At 43.5% G+C, this 21252-nt stretch overlaps 1 protein-coding gene across 7 annotated transcripts in view; it reads left to right on the top strand.

The window, feature by feature from the left end:
- PCDH11X (protocadherin 11 X-linked) overlaps positions 1-21252 on the top strand; it is a 1521665-nt gene that overhangs the window by 1174939 nt on the left and 325474 nt on the right. The window lies entirely within an intron of this gene.

The following is a 21252-nucleotide window of genomic DNA, read 5'->3' as shown; positions in this document are numbered from 1 at the left end:
AGACTAGGGGAGAGTCTTATTGTGCGTGATAGTGCATTCACCAGAGTGGGTGCAGCCCAAAGAAAGTCCTGTAATCGTGCATGGGAACGAGTAATGAGTGTGGATGAGAGACGTAGATCCTGTGAAGAGCGAAGAGGTCGGGTTGGGAGATATTTTGAGATAAGTGAATAGAGATTTACGTTGGTGCAGTTTGGTTAATAGCCTTGTATGTCAGTAAAAGTATTTTATATTGAACCATGGTAGAATACCTGTAACCAATGGAGGGACTGACAGAGCGGATCTGCAGACGATGAACGTCTAGCGAGGAATATTAGCCTCGCAGCTGCATTCAGAATGGATTGTAGTGGGGAGAGCCTCTCCTTGGTAAGACCAGTAAGACGACTAATGCAATAATCAATGCGGGAGATGATGAGAGCATGGATCAGAGTTTTTGCAGTGTCTTGTATAAGGTATTGTTACGTTAATATGAAGTTTCATTTTTCTAAAGCTTTTGATAATGTTCCAGTTACTGTGTAATGCACAAGAAGTGGGGACAATGACGTGCAGTTGTGCTCTGATACAATGGTGTACAGTTGTATTGTACAGATGTGCCCTGATACACCTATCCTTTTTGTGCCATGTAGTGCAAGACCCATGGCGCATCTTTGAAGCTACACAATGTGAATTAAATACCGGCCTTTCAGACTTTTTCCTGAATTGAGCATCTTATTCATATCATAGTTGCATACAAAGTAACTTATAGTGTACTAGGCACTTAGTATTTTTGTCACAAAGGGATTGGTATAAAGTCGCAGATTAAACGCAGCGATGTGTGGCACGAGGTATGCAGTGGCTCACTTGTGTAAGGACTCATATTGCCTCTTACCCAGGATAGTGTCGCACACAGAAGCTACAGTATATGCAACACGTCGATAGTGTCCGGAGAACCCTTGTATTGTTAATTTGCTACATTAGTGATGAGAATAGGGTGATCAGAATAGGATGTGTAGGTACATGTAGCAGCTTAGGATGGGCAGATACCTGGCCGCCTGCCAACCTGCATATACACTTACAGATCACACGCCTGATGTGTCGTGTCTGACATCACAACTGGGCGGGCATATTTGCCCATCCAGTTAAGATGTCATTCATCAGCGGTCCCTGAAGCAAGTGTACGAGCGGTCATCGGACCACCCAGACACACAGACACATGTGCCAATGTATCTGCAACTATATCGGGCGTTGACTGCGTTGCAGGACGGACATGATATGCCATATTGTCTGTACACACCCTCTGATGCACTATTAGATATTCAGTGATTAATCCAGGAAATCTAGAATACCAGTTTCAGGGCAGCAAAGCACTCCTCTCCCGCCCTAGCCCCTGTGTGCCTAAATTGGCAATTGTCGTGCTGAACCAGTGCAATTAGAATGAATGAATGGTTGCACTTGATGGAATATATGTTCTCAGTGTCAGCACCAGTTTCAATAGTGACGCTGAATATAACCTTTCAGGATGAACCATATAAGAATGTAGGAAACAGTAGGTGGTAAACTAGAGAACAAAATCGTCCCAATGCGTTCGGGTCCTTAGCTGTATAATCTTTTATTCAAATGCAGAGGTCTGCTCTGAAGTTGTGTGGTTTAATCAAAGTTCTGTACTTTATTATATATATAAACATACCAGGGGCAGAAACATCTTAAAGGGCATATAAAAAGATTGTTTCCAATGATACAACGCATTTCACCGATCTCTTCCTGCTTCATCAGAGATAGAAATCCACTTCTACTGTGGATGGGAGTGTCAAGTGTAAATTGGAGACATTCAAAATAGACAGTGCATACATACTGATCGCATGCAGGCTACAGGCAGCTCTACGCAGACGGCAACATCTCCCCAAACCAATGTACTGTGGAGGAAACTTGTATGGCAGCACCAAAGAGCATTTGCAAACAACCTCATCCACCATGGGCCTGATTCTGCGTCACACATGCTTAAGTTACTCAAAAAAAGAGATTCCTAGCTGCGATTGCACCGGAGCTTGTGACCGAATCAGGTCCTATGTTTTTTTTTTTGTGTGTGTGTTATTTTAAAATAAATGAGCACCACTCCTTATCAGGTATATAAGCTCCTCCCCCCTGCGGCAGATGAGGCAAAGAGATCACGGTGGAGTTGTGTACATCATTCCACTTCTTAATTTACAGCCGCTAATTTACATTAATGTCCAACTGCGGCTTTATTTGTCATTAAAATGTTTACTACCGATGCAGATGTTTTGCTATACGCTTTACACTGAACGTACAGCTCCTTCCTCTGTAAAAGTTATGCAAATTTCAAGATAAAATGACAAAACAATTCTATTGTTGAGTGTACGTGTGTGTTTTCTTTTGCATTTAAAATGACACTAATTAAACATTTGCAATCTCCATAAGATTTTATTTTCCCGTTCTAATCAGCGGCAGCATCGTCTTCCAATTCAGTACTTGTAAAAAAAATAATAATAATAATAAAAAAAAAGTACTTCTATTAATAACATAACAACAAAAGGTAATAAAACGCCCTTTGCTTTGTTGCAATTTTGATGCGTCAACATCCACAAAAATCAATTAAATGTGTTGTTTGGCATAAAATGCGGCTAATTAGTAAGGGTAATTTTGTAAGAATTTATCTAGCAGATGGAAGGTTAGTGGCGGATTATCTGGAGGGAGTCATGCGGCAGAGGGTATGTGGGCTGTAAAGAATGGTTGTGTATTCCCCCGTGTACACTATAGCTGCACAGGACGATGATTTCGGTGACACACTACGACAACACACGTGTCAATAGTTTCTATTAAACCCTGCTTGTCTCTTTTCCTGACTGAGTCAACGCAGCAGGTGAAGGAGGAATTGAATGCAGAGCTTTGCTGCTCTTGTGTCGTTGGAACAAAATTAATTGCTGACTCTGGTCTCTCCAACGTCTTGAAGGGATCAGTGGGAAGTAGCGGCTTGAATACGGCCAGATGAAGTCAGAGGTCTCTTGCTGAGATCCAAGATGCTGGTGGAACATTAATATACTAGTTGAAGAAAGTGCTTATCTAAAGCAACCTGCAAATAAATGGACTTAGCAAGCTTTTTGCAATTTTCACTTACTGTAAGTTCACACACAAACACACACACACACACACACACACACACACGTTTGCACAAGAAAAAAGTATGCCTCATTCGTGAAATAGTACGTACGTGTTCAAATAAAATTATTTACTGTACCTTGAAAACATATCCGCCCCTTTTTACACATTTAATAATTTCAGGAATGGAATTTTTATTACTTAATGACATTTTTATTCATAGTTTACATGGTCAGTGTTGTAGAACCCCATCTCCCCTAAAACAGTAGCATAGTAAAATAATAATAAGTAAAAATGAGATATTAATATGATCATCATTTATTTTTAAGGTGCCACACTGTTTACATAGGGGTGTACGGGCAAATAACAGGTGGCATTGAAAATAGACATAACTAAGGTACAGTATATGTAATCAGACAAATCGTTGGAACAAAACAAAGCAAGGAACTGACACACTAGATAAGGGGGATGCAGTTCTCTTCCCGGCACTGTGGATGGCAGTGGTCATGTGACCAACAACAGAATCCCGCCGCAACGCGGAATCCCGGCACCGGAACACCAAATGCTGAGGGGGCTGTTAGCGTTAGGCACTAGAGAGGGGAGGGGGGGGGGGGTTTAGCTGTAGCTGCCACCTCCCCAGAGTCTTAGCCCTAGCCACACATTGTTAGGCCAAGCCGCCACCACAGGCGGGTTAGGGTAGGTGGCAGGGGAGCGGTAAAATAATTACCCCCGTCCCCTGTTGGCATTCTCATGGTTGGGATGCCGCCTTCGGTCATGTGACTGCAGGCATCCCAAATACTGGGATCCCGTATTTTGTAGGTAGGACGTGCTACTGTATATGTCAGGGGCGCATCAAGAGATGAGGAGGTAAGTATTGGAAAAATGGGTGGAGGATATGCAGTGTGGAAATCCGTGGACGCCAGGGGCCCGTGTACATAAATACGCCGGTGGTACAGTATGTGTTAACTAGAGAAGTGTGTGGACCCTCAGTGTTTTGTTTTTGTTTTTCAGTTTTGGCAAAGCTGTCCTCAATTGTTGTGGTTGGGTTTGGTTTTGGATTTATTGAAAATTGATAAAATGGGCAAACGGTATATGCTGGGAAACTGTGTTGTTTGCGCTAGCAAACTGCTTGTGATTGGCTGTTTCATTTAGTGGCGTTATGAGTGACAGTTGGAATATGCGAGACTGGGAAAAAGTCTAAGTTGGCCTGGGAGTGAATTCCAGAGGAGGGGTCGGCAGATAAGTCTGTCTTCGTTTGTCACTAGGGGTGAGAATAGAAATGACAAATGAAACCAGGTTGGTTGCTATGGGCAATTTCTCCACTTCACCTCTCTCGAAGGTTTGATACGTCTTCTCCTGGGAGTTGCTTCCACCCTACTAGCGACATTTGTGAAATTTCATTGATGCCCAATAGTGACTGTGTTTGCTGCACAGGATATAGATGGCTTACAACACAACGGAAGTGGATCGCAAGTGCCTGCCGTAAACCAGGTGCATATGTAACACATACATTAATATATATTACTCAAGGCATGGGCACTAGAAAATAAGTAGAGAAGCAGGGAGCCAGGATGTAGCAATAATGACGTTGAGAAGAAGAAAACGGCTTCAGACAGAGCGCATAGCTGCCCGAAACGTTGCTACATTGTGCTTGATACACTTTTGGTTCTTGAAATCTGAACCTGGAGAGCCAGTTCCTTACTGTGAAATATATGTATACACTATAGGTACATTTACTTTCACAAAGCATTAAAGTAAAAATCCACTATTTGGTTCTTTTGTTGGAGGTTGAGGAAAACAACCAAATAGTAACACGTACTGTACATTTTTCAAGACTGTAGGTGCCAATGGTTTAATTCCGTTTTATCTTCATAAAAGGAAAGGAAAAATTCCACAATCACAATATATTCACCATAAACAAAATTGACGTTTACAAGAAACCTTTATCCAGCAATCAACTCTTTATTTTTATTTGTTTCAAAAGTTTTTCAAAAGAGGATACTCAGAAAAATTTATCAAAGTTGTTCTAGGGAAAGCTTCTAATCTTGGCACCGACTCTGTAAAGTGTTATAAGAGGATCAAACAACAAGTGCAACAGAGCCACAACAAAATGGAAGGGATTAATCACAAATCATTCTTTACCAGCTGTAGTAGCTCATGGAATAAGACAGAATATTTTCTACAGATATCTATGTCGTATCTATCTTTCTAATATTTTATCTGTCTAATGTCTGTCTGTATGTCTAATATCTATCTATCTATCTATCTATCTATCTATCTATCTATCTATCTATACAAATATCTTTCTAATGGGCCCTACACACTGGCAGATCTCACTGCATGATATGAACGTTCTTGTTCATTAATGAACGAAAACTCGTTCATATCGTGCAGTGTGTAGGCACTAACGAATAACGATGCGCGTAATCGTTGGTGCCCCGTCGCTTATGCATGCAGGCCAATATGGACAATCTCGTCCATATTAACATGCACTGCTATGGAGCCGGGGGACTGGGAGAGTCCCCTCCCACCGCCGTCACCTCCCCCCCGCTGCCGAGTTGTCCGTCGGCCATATCCGCCGCCAGGCAGCTCGGTGGCGGATCGCCAAGTGTGTAGGGCCCTTAATACTTATCTATCATCTATCTTAGCTCTCTATCTTATCTTTCTAATACTTATCTATCATCTATCTATCTATCTATCTATCTATCTATCTATCTATCTATATCACATTTACTATCTGTCTCGTAAAGATTAAAAGGAAGCTAATAGTAAAACTATATTGCATATTTATTTATATCCAATGAGCATATCACTAACTCTTTACAAGAATGTGCAGAGGATCAAGGGTTCTACTTACTAAGCTTTGGATGGAGATATAGTGGACGAAGATAAAGTACTGGCCAATCAGCTCCTAACTGTCACGTCACAAGCTGGGTTTGAAAAATGAGAGTTACGAGCTGGTTGGCTGGTCTTTATCCCTGTCCATTTTTATCTTCATCCAAGTCTTAGTAAATAGACCCCCAAGTCTTATAAAACACATGATTGAGATACAGTAAAGGGGAATTATTATTATTATTATTATTATTATTATTAATAATTATGTTTCAGTCAATGTAGCTATATTATACATTGAAAGATTATCTGGCGTTACGATGAAAGGAATGTGTAATAAGATGACTGGAATTATATTTCTGAGTCCAGATGAATCATGTATCTGGTTCTTATGATACAGGACACAGTAAGGAAGTATAAGGAAGCTCTGGGAAGCGTAGTATAGACTAGAGGACAATGTTGGTGGGTACTGTGCACACAGATGATGACGCACCCAGCACGGACAGGAGAATGGTGTACGGCAATCTTGGTGTAACGTTGTATCTGTGCAGTGAATTATAGAAAGGAGATAATTTACCAGTAGTCCGGGAGACTTCTTATGTACTATTATCTGGTCTGTGTCTTCAGGGTACAAGTAAACTTTTTTGGATTACGCAGATTGGGATGGTGCTGCAGGATCTGGGTGCAAGTTTTCCAAAGATAGAGACCCTGTTCTAAGGCATATTTATCAGTGGTGTAGGCTCAGGGTCACTGATTGGTGGTAATGTTTATTGGCTTTATAAATACTTCATATTGCTCATATAATAAGAAAGATGTGGCTGAAAGGTTAGAAGCACTCACGGTAAATGATCGTGAGATGCTTCCTGGTGACCCACATATAAATTTCCACTTTAGGTCCTTGTGACCTTGAATAAATCACTTTGTTTTCCAGAAACCATGATTAAGTGTCGTGTTTTATGATGGGTTGGAGTGTCTGATATACAGTGTAATGTGTGCTGCATTGTGCACATACAGAAGGAAGCCATGTACAAATCACAAGATGGAAAATTCAGAGTGACACCGTCCGTGGTTCTCAATTAGTGCAAATGCATCTTCATTTCAGCTGGGGTTCATAGACGTATTCTATGAGGTGGATGTTGGTGTGGAGATTAAGTGTCTGATTCATGATTGTAAGGAATTGCACAGCGGCAGGGAAGCGGTTGTGCAATTCCGTGTAATTAAAACGCAAATGCAGCAGGAGGCGCCTGTAGGAGATAAACGCCTCCTGTTAGCATTAGCGATGATCCGAGTGCTGCATCTGAGTAGGCAGCCTCGGATCACCATCGCTACCATTGGTCGCGATTGCCGATAGTATTAGGTACTGGACCGCCAGCATAAGCACAGACCCCCAAACATCATATTTGTATGCAAATTATCGGGTTTACATACAAATATGAATTAGGAACAAGGGGGTTTATATACTAAGCCTTGGAGAAGAAGCTAAGTTACAGGCTGTGGGGTGGACAGCGAAAAAGTACCAGTCAATCAGCTCCTAATTGCCATGTCACAGGTTGTGTTTGAAAAATGACACCTAGGAGCTGATTGGCTGGTATTTCATCTCTGCCCACTCTATCTCTCTCCAAGGCTTAGTAAATAGACCCCCAAGTGTGCAGATGGGTATTGGGTAGTGTAAAAGCATTCCTGTTACTAATGAATGGAGTGTGTGCACAGAAGCGACTTGTTGTTCAGATTACTGTATGGTGGTGGCATTGTGCATCAATCATTAGGTCAGTACAGGAGAGACCTACGTTATTGTTAATTGGTTTGTGTGGAAATGACTCTGGAGAGCTGCAGAAGTGTGACTTTACTAACTGCAGTCATTCTGAACATTGGCTGTAGAGGAACTTCCTGTACAACAAACACTTCCTGTATAACATGTAGATGGCCATGATTCAACTTCCACCATCCATATACAGCATATGTTCCCACACCTCTTTTTTAACATAAAGAACAATAAACAGGTGTGTGGGGCTAAGACAATGTGACAGATGGGGACAGTGTGCAACAAAGAAACAAAATAATCAGAAAAAATGGAAGTTTAAGTAACAAAGCCCTGAAATTTTTGAATAGACCTGGAATTTCTCTCAGACCTAGTGACAAGGAAAGATGCTATTGGTCTGTTCAGTGTCTGAATGGTCTCACTGTAGGGCAAGGGCATGGGACTCTCCTGCACCCCAATCGATGCTTCTTCAGGGTCTCATTGTCCATGATGATGGGTGTTCTGACACCCTCAGTCAGTGTCAGATGAGGTGGAGGCTCAAACACCAATAGGAGGTGGTGCCTGTTGGGCTCATACAAAACACAAGATGGGTCTGGATGCAGATGCTCTGCCCAGGAGACAACGGTCTTAAGCAATGAGATGTTTTATCATGAGTGGTGTTGAGCCATAACCTGGAGTTCTGCAGAACATCTTGCATGTTGTTCTCAGCTTGTGGTCTAGGTTTAAACTTAGTGGTGGGAATGAAAGTGTGGGTGCACCTGGACAGAAGGGGATGAGCAGGAGAGGGAAGACCATCATAGAGTATTTCTCAAATTGAGGAGTGCTATATAAACTCATCAGAACCATCTCTATAACATTTGCCAAATAGATGCTTTGGCGGACATAATTCCCTGTCTGCTAGTCTGTAGGACTGCTGGTAACATGTGAGATGTTCCATTCACTGGTGAAAGTCTGGAACTCACCACTCATTAGCTGCATGGCGTTGTCAGTAAGTAACTTGCGTGCCCAGGGCTGTACAGTGCACTGCCGGGCCCAAGTACTGCATAGTGGGCATGTGATATTTGGGAAGGCGGCGCACGTGCGCTAAAGAGCACAGCGAAAGTAAAAACTCTGCCACCGACTGAGTAGGAGGGAACTGCTTTCTAGACGAAAGGTAAGTATACTTGGGGACGGACAGACCCGGGCCCTTCTACCCCTGACCCGGGTAATTAGTACCCACTCCCCCCTCTTGGTGCCAGTGGGTATGCCATGTGCCAGAAAGTGTCTTTCCATCTTGTTGATGCTGTTTACATATTGGAGAGACCGGCTCCTCTCCTTGCGAGTGCTTTTTAATACATTTGAGCAGTAAATATTTTATTGCCTCGAATAGCGGTACAGACCCCGTCGCTTGACAAACCTCCCCAGCACTCTCTCTCCTCATTTAGGACTGCTTCCAGAAATGTTCTGGGCCGGTTTTCAATCCCAGTCAGCCCCTGGCCACACTCACTCTTCTTGTCTCTGCTGAGCCCTTTTCCATTTAGTTTGTAAACTCCTCCATGTCTGCATTTGTACATTGCACCCTGCATGTCCTTGGGTTACGCATGCCCCTATTTTGCCTTGGCTGCGGAGGACTGCGGCTCTTTAAAAATCATCTTCGATAATAATAATTACAACATATGTTCTATCTGTCCAGACTGACATTTCATTAGAAGCTAAATGCCAGTGCACTCTGTTTATATATTTGAGATAAAATAATATATTCACATCTCATCTCAGTCTCCTTTTATGAGCGTTTTTCTTTAAAGAAGCTCTTTTAACTACCGATCTGACACGTATTTAGCATAAGGTAACGTCTTTCTGAAGTCTAATGAAATGGTTGACGCTGCCTAACAGTTTCCATCTAAAAATCCCCCTGTACTCTTTTTAATGTTATGTCTTCTATGATTAGTATGAAAGATGAAATTTTAATTGGTTGCTGTTGTCAGTGAAAAATGATTCAGAGCAGACCGCGCATACGGTCGCCCCAAAATGTGGCGGAGGCCCGCATCTATCTGTGTGCGCACGTAAGATAGGAAAATGCTTTCATCAAAGGAGTTTATGACACGGGAACATTTGCAATATGGTTATATAGTTAGTCATTTGAAAACAAATTCTGTTACTTCATATAGTCTCACTCCGACGGTAAAATGGATTTTATAATTACTTTGTTGACAGTAATGTGCGGTGGATGTATCTAATTTGCATGTACCTAATCTTTAAAAAAAAGATATAAACACGTGCTTCTGTATGTACAGCAATTATATATATATATATATATATATCTGTCATGTTATAGGCTATGGGGTCTATATACTAAACCATGGAGAAAGGTAAAGTACCAGCCAATCAACTGCTATGTTATAGGCCTTGTTTGAAAAATGACAGGAGCCGGTTGGCTGTTACTTTATCTCTCTCTCTCTCTTTCCACTTTCTCTCACTCCAAGCTTTGGTACATCTCCCCCTTGATCTGTGTGTGCTCAATGAGGGATTTTCAGACCCTTCTGGATGATGCGTTCCTGGATCATAGGTTCCATACCTGTGTCTATAATACTTGCATACCTCCCAACTTTCGGAAGTTGGGAGGAGGAGGGACACAGGTGTGCTACCAAACGGGGCCTCATGGGTAGGGGGTAATGGCCTCGCAGGAAGTGCCGCGATTGTGGGCCACGCCCCCATTTTTGCAGCTGTTGCGCGCATGTCGATCGCTGTATGAGCTGACAGCATGCCCCCTGTCCCTCTCTCCCAGTGAATAGATGCTGTGCACCAATGCTCTGCAGCGGGTGAGAGCGGGACACTGCGTCCCGTGGGTGGAACAGCGGGATAGTTCCAGGAAAATGGAACCGTCCCGTCAAAATTTGGACAGTTGTGAGGTATGTACTTATATAATGTAGAGAGAGGAGGGCCCGGGATGCTCATCCAGCCTCCTGCCTGCCCGCCGCGGTCCCCGCCATCATCCCCGCTGTTCTACCGCTGTCCTCTGATCCTCCAGCAGCTCTTTATTGAAAAACATGTCTCCCAAAATGGCCACCACCACAGAGGAGACAGTTATTCAAGATACTTCTTTAATAACTGTCTCCTTAGAGGCGGTGGCCATTTTGAGAAGGACATTTTCAATTCAGAGCTGCAGGAGGACGAAGAACAGCGGGGACAGAGGCGGGCAGGCAGCAGCATGAGCATCTTGGGCCCTCCAGACAGCAGCACATGTATGTATGCATGCGTATATAATGTGTATATATATAAAAAAGAAAAAGAAAATGAGGTGTGATCTTAAGGTGTCTGATGGCGAATTTAAAAATGTCAGCTAAAACAAATAAATATTCCTACCTTAAATACAGACTTGAGACTTCAGGGGGGGGGGGGGGGGCAGGGAGGAGGCTTTGGTGACCCTACAATTTTTGATGGCAGACCTGGTCGTTTGGTACAAATCTAGAAATGCGATTGTTGGTTTTTGCTTGAAAGGCCAATTACACTCATAAAAAACTTTATTTAAACATGAATTCCCCCCTAAATTTACCTGAATGGTGGAGATCTTCCGGCCCAGTCCAGCACCAACTGAATTACTAATACACCGGTGGGCTGGAGCTTTGTAATGATACGGCTGCTAGCGGACCTGATATTATTCTCCCGTTACCTGCACTAATGATTACGTGCGTCTGTGTGATGGTCTCATCCAGTCTCTCAGTTAATAGGGTCAGAGGGTGAAAATTTTATTTTAAAAATGAACTTTCTTGAAAGTATAATAATATAAATGAAACCGCAGCAATACGTGATTTTCTCAGACTTTAATCTTATAATAGTGATTTAGGGGTCTATGTGCTAAACTTTGGAGAGAGATAAAGTGAGCGGAAATAACGTACCAACCAATCAGCTCCTAACTGTCATTTTGCAGACACAGCCTGTGACATGGCAGTAAGCATCTGATTGGCTGGGACTTTATCTTCATTCACTTTATCTCTCTCCAAGGCTCAGTACATACAGTAGACTCTTCAAAGTCTTTTAACAGAAAGATTGCAGTATAAGATTGCTGTGTTTGAAAAATGACAGTTAGGAGCTGATTGGTTGGTCCTTTATCACCGTGCAATCTGTCACTCTCCAAGGCTTGATAAATCTGGGCCTGGATTTCCATGAAACCATTCTGTTTATTTGTAATATTGGCGTCGCTTTAAATTTCATGGTCAAACTTGCAGAGAAGCGGATGCTTGCAATTGTCACCGCTTAGTAAGTCTGGGCCTAAGCTTTACTTTACCATTTAATGTATACATGGCATTATATTCTGGAGAGTCCATTTGTTAAACAACTGTACACAGCTTTTAAGAGTACTGTAGCTGTCCATTATGTCATTGTATAGAAACCTCTACATGTAGTTACATTGTTGCAAGGCCGCTATAAACAGAGACGTGAAGGTTACATGTTATAAGTTGATTCACTTTCGCTGATCGAAACTATTCATTGTTCACTTTTATCGTTTTCAGCATAGAAAAGACAAATGACAGCTCGCTAATGCGCGGCATATTTTTCGTCTTGTATTAACATGAAATAACATTAAATAAACATCAATAAATAACAATTAGTTTCTGCAGTTCAGTTGTGCGGGGATAAATCTTCATTAACTCTTTTGAAGATCTGCTAATAAATTAATATAAGCAGCCTGTAAATATCTTATGCCAGGAAAATCCGCCTTCCAGTCTACTCAATGATCTGCTTTTATTTTATAGTTCTATGCTGTTTAATATTCCTCTTATCAGGGCCCAGTGATTGCAGTGAAGTGTTGAACGTTGGGTGTTCGGATGCATTGATCAGTAAGTGCCGTATGAATGATGAAACAAAAGGTTTTCTTCTCCCGTCTGATACTCTGCGATCCCTGGAAGGAGAAACCTCTGACTGAGTTGTAGACCCTTCCACCGGCTCGGGGCCCACACTGTCTAATGCTGCTCCTGGCGTTCCTGGAAGCAAAACACATTTCCTTCTCATTGTGCAAAACAGCAACCGTATTAGCACTACATGTGTCAGATAAATTATATCGAAGCACTCCAAATCTCTTCTTTACCATGGACGCACCTATCGTCTGTAGTCTTCTGCAATACACTATTCCATGGAAACTGTTTTTATTTCAGGAATGTGAACGCTAAGAATAGAATATAAAATGATAAAACATGATTTTACCCAAACCAGGCAGCAGCGATGGCACAGCCGGCTTTTGAGGGTGCAGCTCAGGGCCGGTTCTAGCCCTTGTGGAGCCCCGGGTAAAAATATGGGCGTGGCTTCATAAAGGGGTGTGGTCAATGTGCCCCCAGTAGTATTGCCCCCGTTTGTGCCGCTTAAAAAAAATAATAATAAAAAAAATTAATACCATCCCCGCTCCTGATTCCCGACCGCTGCTGGCCTCCGTCTCTGGCCGCTGGCCCCGCTCCTCTGATCTATGGGAGAGACGTCATGACGTCTCTCCCATAGAACCGCATAGACACTAGAGGTCAATCATGACCCCTAGTGTCTAAGTGCGGCTCCCACAATGCCGTGCGGTGCGCGATGACTTCATCACGCACCACACAGCAGTACCGGCACAGGGGGAGGGGGCGCCCCCACCAGTAGTGGATCTTGCCAAGGCGGCGGCGCCCCGGGCAAAAGTACTGTGTGCCCGTAGCAAGATACGCTACTGGTGCAGCTATACCAATAAACACTATGCACAAGGCGAGTTCTTAGCTTATAAAGGGGCAGATGTACTAAGCTTTGAAGGGTGATAAAGTGGAGAGATACAAAGTACCAGCCAATCAGCTCTTGTCATTTTTCAAACACAGCCTGTAACATGGCACTTAGGAGCTGATTGGCTGCTACTTTATCTCTCTCCACTTTATCACTTTACGAGGATTAGTACATCTGCCCCCATGGATAAGTGTATCAATCGGTGAAATGAGTGGAGAAGTTGCCCGTAGTAACCAAACTACTTTGACTTAGCATTTATCATGTACATCCTATAAAATGATAGGTAGGAGCAGATGGGTTGTCCTGGGAAACTTCTCCATTCTTTTCACTGCTTAATAAATCTACACATCATGAGCCCCCCATCATTTCCTGTCTACAATTATCTCACCGTCCAGCTGTCCCTGATACCGCTGAGCCATTCTCATTCATACACATGTTTGGAGAATGTTGCTAATAGGATAAACCTTTTCCCTGGGAGGAGGCTTTGGTGGCAGATTGCTGAATTCCTACAATACCGCTGACGCCGAGGCGGCACTTCCATTAAAGCAGCAGGTGCATTGCACCGGGGCCCCTAAGGACTGAGGGGCCAACTACTACCCAGACCAGCAGTTAGTTATCCCTTGCCCTTCGCAGACCATTTTGAGTAATGCCAGATAAATGGACCAGTGCAGAGAGCAGAGTGGACCCCACTTCCTGAGGGACCTGCCCCGTACCTTGTGTGCTGTACTGAGAGAGTCTGTGATCATCAGCGGTGACAGGTGGCAGTTCTCCTCTAACAGAGAGATGTACATTCTTTCTGACTCATTGCTGTCTGTGAATTACAACTCACACCAGATGTAACTGGTACTGTCAGAGTCTGCCTGACCCAGTGCCAAACTGAGGAAAACACAAGGGGAGGGGGTCCCTGTCGCAGACAAAGCAGAGGCCACTGTGCTCCTGCTCCCACATACGTACATTGCCCCTGTTCTCCGCACCGTACAGGACATTGTGCTTGTACCCCTGTCATCCACTGTCTCCCTGACACCCTCTGCCTCCCCCTGCATTCCACTCTCTCCCGCTGCCTTCCCCTGTCATCCACTGTCTCCCTGACACCCTCTGCCTCCCCGTGCATTCCACTCTCTCCCTCTGTCTGACGCTGCCTTCCCCTGTCACCCACTGTCTCCCTGTCACCCTCTGCCTCCCCCGGCATTCCGCTCTCTCCCTCTGCATCCCTTTGCCTTCCCCTTTCACCCACTGCCTCCCTGTCACCATCTTTCTCCCCCTGCATTCTGCAATCTCCCTCTGCCTTCCCCTGTCACCCACTGCGTTCCCGTCACCCTTTTCCTCCCCCTGCCTTCTGCTGTCTCCCTCTGCTTCCCCCTGCCTTCCACTGTCACTCTCTGCCTCCATTTGCCTTCCGTTGTCACCCTCACCTTCTCCCTGTCACCCACTGCCATGTGGCATATTGTGATCTTTGGTTGGGGTAGAGGAAGGGGGGCCCAACTTATATTTTTGCACCCCTGGTCCCCTCACTCACAAGTTCGGCCACTGCACTGAAGTGAGGTTGCTGTTCACACAATTACACATTTCTCTCTGAGATAGGTAATGATGGGCACAGAGAACCATTGGCTTCTGTATTTGTCGGTCCGTTGTAGTGAGCTTATAGAATGTATGCGGAAACATATAAATAAGCCAGGAGTACTATGGTAGTGCTCACACAGCTACGTAGCTAATGCAGCATGCACTTTATTTCCTCCTACTGCAATCCAAGAAGAATGAGGGGCCAAGGGCTTTAAATTCTTATAAGACATTGAATGGACGATGTGATATGGGAGGCCATCCAATGCGTTTCATCACGAAGACCCCATCACGCAAATATTCTTGTTGTAGGACATGGTTATTATGCTATGCTAGTTCTAGCAACCTTCAGTTTCAGTACAGTTGTTATTGTTAGACTTCTCTTCCCCTTGATTCATTTATCTTCTCCAGAAGGTACACCAACATCCTCACAATGCAGTCATTTGGTGAGTGAACTAGAGGTGAAGGAGCAGGTAGGAGGGGGGTAAAGAAAAAGTGTCAGACATAACCGAAAGTAGGCATATAACCAGGGCCGGATTAAGGGTCACATGGGCCTGGAGCTGAAACTTTTTAAGGGCCTATACTGAGAAGGGGAGGAGCTGTGATAGTGCTGTGTGGGTGTGGCCAGAGCCGTGTGTGTGTACACCCCTACACTGACAGACCCACTGTCTCCCTTAATACATAAACATAGACAAATTCCATAATTTTGTGAGAAAACTACAAAAACGATTTTAATACTTGTGATTTATGATTGTTTGGCCAGCCGTGCAGCTGGTCATCATCCTCCTGCCAGGAAGATGGGCCTATTTTTATGTGGAGGCCTGGAGCTGTAGCTCCATCAGCCTCATTGTTAATCTGGCCCTGCATATAACACGCATCTATGGCCAGGGTTGGATTAACGGGGCCCCATGCCCACTTCTATCACGGGGCCACACTGAGGGGTACATTTTATAACTAGTGATGTTGTCCACAACAACCAATCATATTTTATCTATCATCTTCTAGAACAGGCATTCCCAACCGCGGTCCTCAAGGTACACCAACAGTGCAGGTTTTAGTGATATCCAGGCTTCAGCAAAGATGGTTAAATCAAAATAACTGAGGTACTAATTAAGTCATCTGTGTTCAAGCCTGGATAGCCCTAAAACCAGGACTGTTAGTGTGCCTTGAGGACCGAGGTTGGGAAACACTGTTCTAGAAGCAGCTACATAAATGTTAAGTAGAATTTGTTTGGTTGCTATGAGAAACATCGCAAGTTCTAAAAAGCTCCCACCTTAGAAATCACATCTATTTATAAACATTTCCATATGTAGCACCGGAACATTCCACAGGACGGACTGGGGAACAGTATCTGGCCCCGACATTCCCTTTGCATGCGCACGCACAAAAAGGGGCCATGACTGAATCTCACGGGCATAATACGAATCATGGGGGCGTGGCCTCACAGCATGCTACAGTGAACGCATGCCTGCCAACCACAGTGCCTGGAGAAGGGGCTGCTCAGCCATACAGATGCGACCGCCGTCAGCTTACCGGCCAACTGCTCACACGTGCCGCCACATCACTATTGTGATTAGCCACACCCACATCCAACCCGTTCGCGGGAGCATATGCAACCATGCAAACCTATGGCTCATGGGTGCGCACGCAGTGTATGTACACGGCCGCAGATACGCTAGTTGCGGCAAACAACTTGCGATTGCCGCAGGTTAGTGTTATGTACAGAATATGGGAAAACATATTTTCTTACTGTATGCAGTTTATATCCACACAACATGCCATAAATTATCTGAATTAAGCTACTGGACACAGACTAATGCACGTGCCAGGGTAAAATCATCCCCACACATATTAGCTTAATTAGGCCATATCTATCTATTCATATATTTTATCATTACATATACCACTGATATGAATGTTAGCTTCTAGCTGTCACTAATTAACTCACTGCTTATATAATTAAAAATAAACAACAACTTTGTACTAAGAAAAGTACTGCATAGAAAATATGTATATTTCTTTGAAGACACAGCTGTCTGTTGGTGGAAAAGTCTGTTTTCCTGGATGGTAGAACAGCAAGGCACTTTACTGGGTACTGTAGGTGCATGACGGCCTTCTCTGGGTGTTGCAAATGTGTCATCTGAAGGGGGGGGGGGTAGGCAGATCAGCGCTCATGTAGTAAGCACGTGAGTGCGGATCAGACAAAGGGGATTATTCAGTCTGGATCGCTGCAATTGCCGGCCTGGCCGAGTCTAGAGAAGTCGTTCAGAATTTTGTTCATTCGTCACTGGCACAGTTCAATTAAAAAACAAGTTTTAAGCGATAAAATAAATTTGCTTTATGTCAACGTTTCACCAGGGAAAACCATAATAGGCCCAGCCTCCTGCTCCATGCAAATTACTCCCCTTTTTCCTCCAACTGACACTCATCCAGCAGCCACGCCCACTATCTGATGAGGCCCTGCCCATTTCTGGATCCGTAATCCAGGAATGTATCACTCCGTAAACCCTGCCCCTTTCTGTAACACTCCAGCAGAGACAGTTGGGAGATATCTTAAAGGCTTTCAATTGGTGTAAGTAAATGATTGGACACTATGGGGTCTATCCAATTGAAGTCGGAAATGCCGTCTTGTCAGAAAGACGGCGGTTTCTGACTTTTTTGGGCTGGTTCAGGATTCAACCTATTCAATGCTACTGATTTTTTTCCGACTTGTCGGAAAACACGTGGATCGCGGATTAGCTGCGGATCCAAGTGTTTTGTCGGATTTGCGCCAAATCCGATAGATTTTAGTCACGTTTTTGACAACGTCAATCCGACTTTAAAAAATGTCGGATTAGCATTGTCGAAAACGGCCAAAACCAGTCGGATTTGCCTGCAAATTGAATACTGCAATTTCGGATCTGACATGCATTGAATAGACCCCTATAATACTGTACCTAACGTTCCGAAAGGAAAATAGCGACAATTCGCTGACCCCCCCCAATCTGCCTAAACCACACGATGATGGGTTAATCTGCAGTTTGCGTAACCACATATTATGTACAGTATTTAGCTATTTATATTTTTGAAATTACAAAAAAAATATTATTGGGTCCATTTCAAAACCTCTGTGATTTTGGGTTGGCTTGGCATTAATCAGTTCAATGATTGTCGACTATGAAAATCACGCTTAAGTTGGGTATTTATCAAAGAATGGAGAGATATAAAGCACTAACCAATCAGCTTCCAACTGTCACTTTACAGGCTGCTTGAAAAATGAGTTAGAAGCTGATTGGTTAGTATTTTTTCATTCTCCATGCTTTGATAAATACCCGTTCAATGCAGTGTTTTGAGTAAATCTTAGTCCCTTCCCCCTCTTACTCCCTTAACACCCTTCCCCCTCCCCCCGCAAATCACCTGCAGTACACTTGGCCACAGGTTGCTCTTTCATGGAGCCCTTTGCAGACATCAGTAAACAAGTTAAATGCATAACTACATTTTGTGCAATGACTTTCCCATCAGACCCCCCTCCAATTACCCTTCTAATTAGTCTAATAATGGTATTCATGAGAACCCTAATGTGGACAGTGTATAACCTCAGGGGGCAGATCTCAATGATTAAAGGTGGGATCTTCAATTCTTTTTAAAGAGTGTGGAAATTTAATTTTGACATTGCATTAAATTAAATAATTCCAGCTTCCCTTAATGACGACCGCTTATTTTTTCACTTAATTGAGCAGCATGACACGTTCAACGCATGCTGCAACGTGGAGGTTGCTAACGCACTGTAATTACAGATCTCATGGGATAAAGCCACCATGACATCTTATATATTGATAGCATAATAGAAATAGAGAATTGTACAGCATGCTTCCTCAGAGTGACTTCTCTACGGCTGATCAGCCATTATCAGCAATCATGTCCGTGTTTTCATTAAAGATGCACCTGTTTTCCTTTACACTGGTTACCATGGTATATTTGGAGTTCTACAGTATATACGTGATATCCATGCAAAGATTAGTTATTTAGATGCCCGTTGGGCTTGATGTGTGTTTATGCTTCTGATCACAGACAAAATGGCCGTGCATATACTGTCATGGGTCAGTGGCGTTCAAAATCGTTGCAACTAGGCAGATCAAGGCGTGTTCAGTCACACACTACGTAGATCTGCTCAGTTACTCACAACGCTTATTATTTCTCTGACAATTATTTTTACAAGTGTCATACCCAGGATTAGAACTCACAACCCATTACACTGGAAGCAGGCACCTTACTGATAGAGCTAGTTGCTCCTGTACACAAAGTATGAGAATTCTCATGCTTCCTATACAGGAGCAAATAGCTTCATCAGTAAGGTGTCTGCTTCCAGTGTAATAGGTTGTGGGTTCTAATCCAGGGTATGATACTTGTAAAATGTGCATCTATAATAAAGAAGTGTGACTTGTTAGGTGCAGGGAGAAGGTGATAGCGGCGGGCAGCGGCACACAGGCAGGTGTAAGCAACCTGGCCTGATTTACAAGGAACATAAACCTTTCTGTCTGTGTTGGCGCCTTACCTCTTTCTCGGCTAGTGAGAGAGACCCTGCAAACTAACATACAAGGCCATAAAGCCTGGACCAGGTCTCAGTAATAAAGTGCCCAACCTCTGTCTCCACTCTACAGAACCCTTAGACCAGTTTGTACTAGACCCGAGCCTTCTAGAAAGCTGACTTCCATTATATAATTTATATTATACTATTCCCCTGGTATTTGAAAAGACGTAAGACAGAAATGAGAGATGACCGGTTTGGTTTTGCTGAACTGAACACAACCGAACTTTGGGGCTCCGAGTGGAACCGAGACCCAGCTTAGGTTATCCCAAAAAGTATGGATCTTGGATCCAAAATCCGAATATTGCGTGTTTTGGATTGTATGGAAGTCCTTCCCTTGTGATTTCATACTGGAAATAACTGGAAATATATATACTGTATGCTATTGATGCTAATAATACTGTAGGAACCGGTCCAAAGTACATGAGTTTAGATTTTTATCCGTTTTGTAAGAAATCCAGATCCAAAACTAAAGCCAAAATACGGAGGTCTGCGCAAATCTCTAAGAGGAACCAGGGTCATACATATACTGCCCACCCACAATCTCCCCATGCGTCTCTATCGCAATGAAGTGATGAAGTGATTTCCTAGTAAAACAAACTTAACGGCAAATTCCATTTTGCACTGGACGAATCTTTGCTGCCAAAGGCTGAATGAAGGAAATATTTAGCAGAACAGCCCCAAAACACAGGAGTGAACTGCGCTTGCTTAAAGAAACAAACGTGAGGCCTTCTCAAACAGGCCGTCTCAAGTGCGTTGCTGATGTGATCATCCGCATCACCCGCTATCTGCACCTGCCACTGACCACCTACAAATAGTACTGGTACTTTCTTATATATATATATATATATATATATATATAAACCAACTAGCAAATGTCCCGGCACTCCACTCCTCATGAAATCAACTGCTGAGGTGCCATTCCTATGGGTAATGCAGCGCAGACCCAGATAGCTAGTGTGGGTGTGATGGATGGCACTCATTCAGACTCCACGCCATATGCGAAAACGGTGAAACTTTAATCAGCCATGATTAAAGTTTCACCGTTTTCGCATATGGCGTGGAGTCTGAATGAGTGCCATCCATCACACCCACACTATATATATATATATATATATATATATATATACATATAATGTGTCTGTAATATAAACAGTAGGTGTCTTCATTAATGCCATAAATGTACTAGGCATGCATTAGTGCAACCCATCCCTTCTCTGTCATGCATAACCAGGCTGGAGTAAGTACCACAACCAGGAACAGGATTATATGTGCACCAACTTTATCTGGGCATGGGCAGAGCAATTTCACGCAGATTTATGCTGTGCCGCTAGTGTAGCGCACTCTCTGCATCTGACGCTTGTTTTATTTATATGGTTTCTTAAAGATGCTACATGTTAAAATTAAGGATTTTTTTTTTTTAGATAATAATTTAACATCTTTGACGCTGATGTCCAGAAATTGCAGATGAGATTGTGTCAAAGTTGTATTGTATAATGCACAAGTGAAAATATTGATTATCTAAAACAGATTAGTGTAATAATAACTGGAATACATACCATTCCCCGGTGGGCAGGGTGCCAGCTGTATGATCTCAATAGCGTGATCCTGTCCGCCAGAATGTCGGCAGCGGGGCGAGCGCTAGAAAGCCCCTTTGCGGGCACGGTGGCTTGCTGCAATCACCTCACGATTATGGGTGTCGTGGACACCCACAGAGAGTGAATAGCCT

The sequence above is a fragment of the Pseudophryne corroboree genome, chromosome 8 (genome assembly GCF_028390025.1).
Source record: "Pseudophryne corroboree isolate aPseCor3 chromosome 8, aPseCor3.hap2, whole genome shotgun sequence".
Classification (NCBI taxonomy): domain Eukaryota; kingdom Metazoa; phylum Chordata; class Amphibia; order Anura; family Myobatrachidae; genus Pseudophryne; species Pseudophryne corroboree.
The sequence above is the reverse complement of the archived record's forward strand: the minus strand, read 5'-3'. Positions and strand labels throughout refer to the sequence as shown.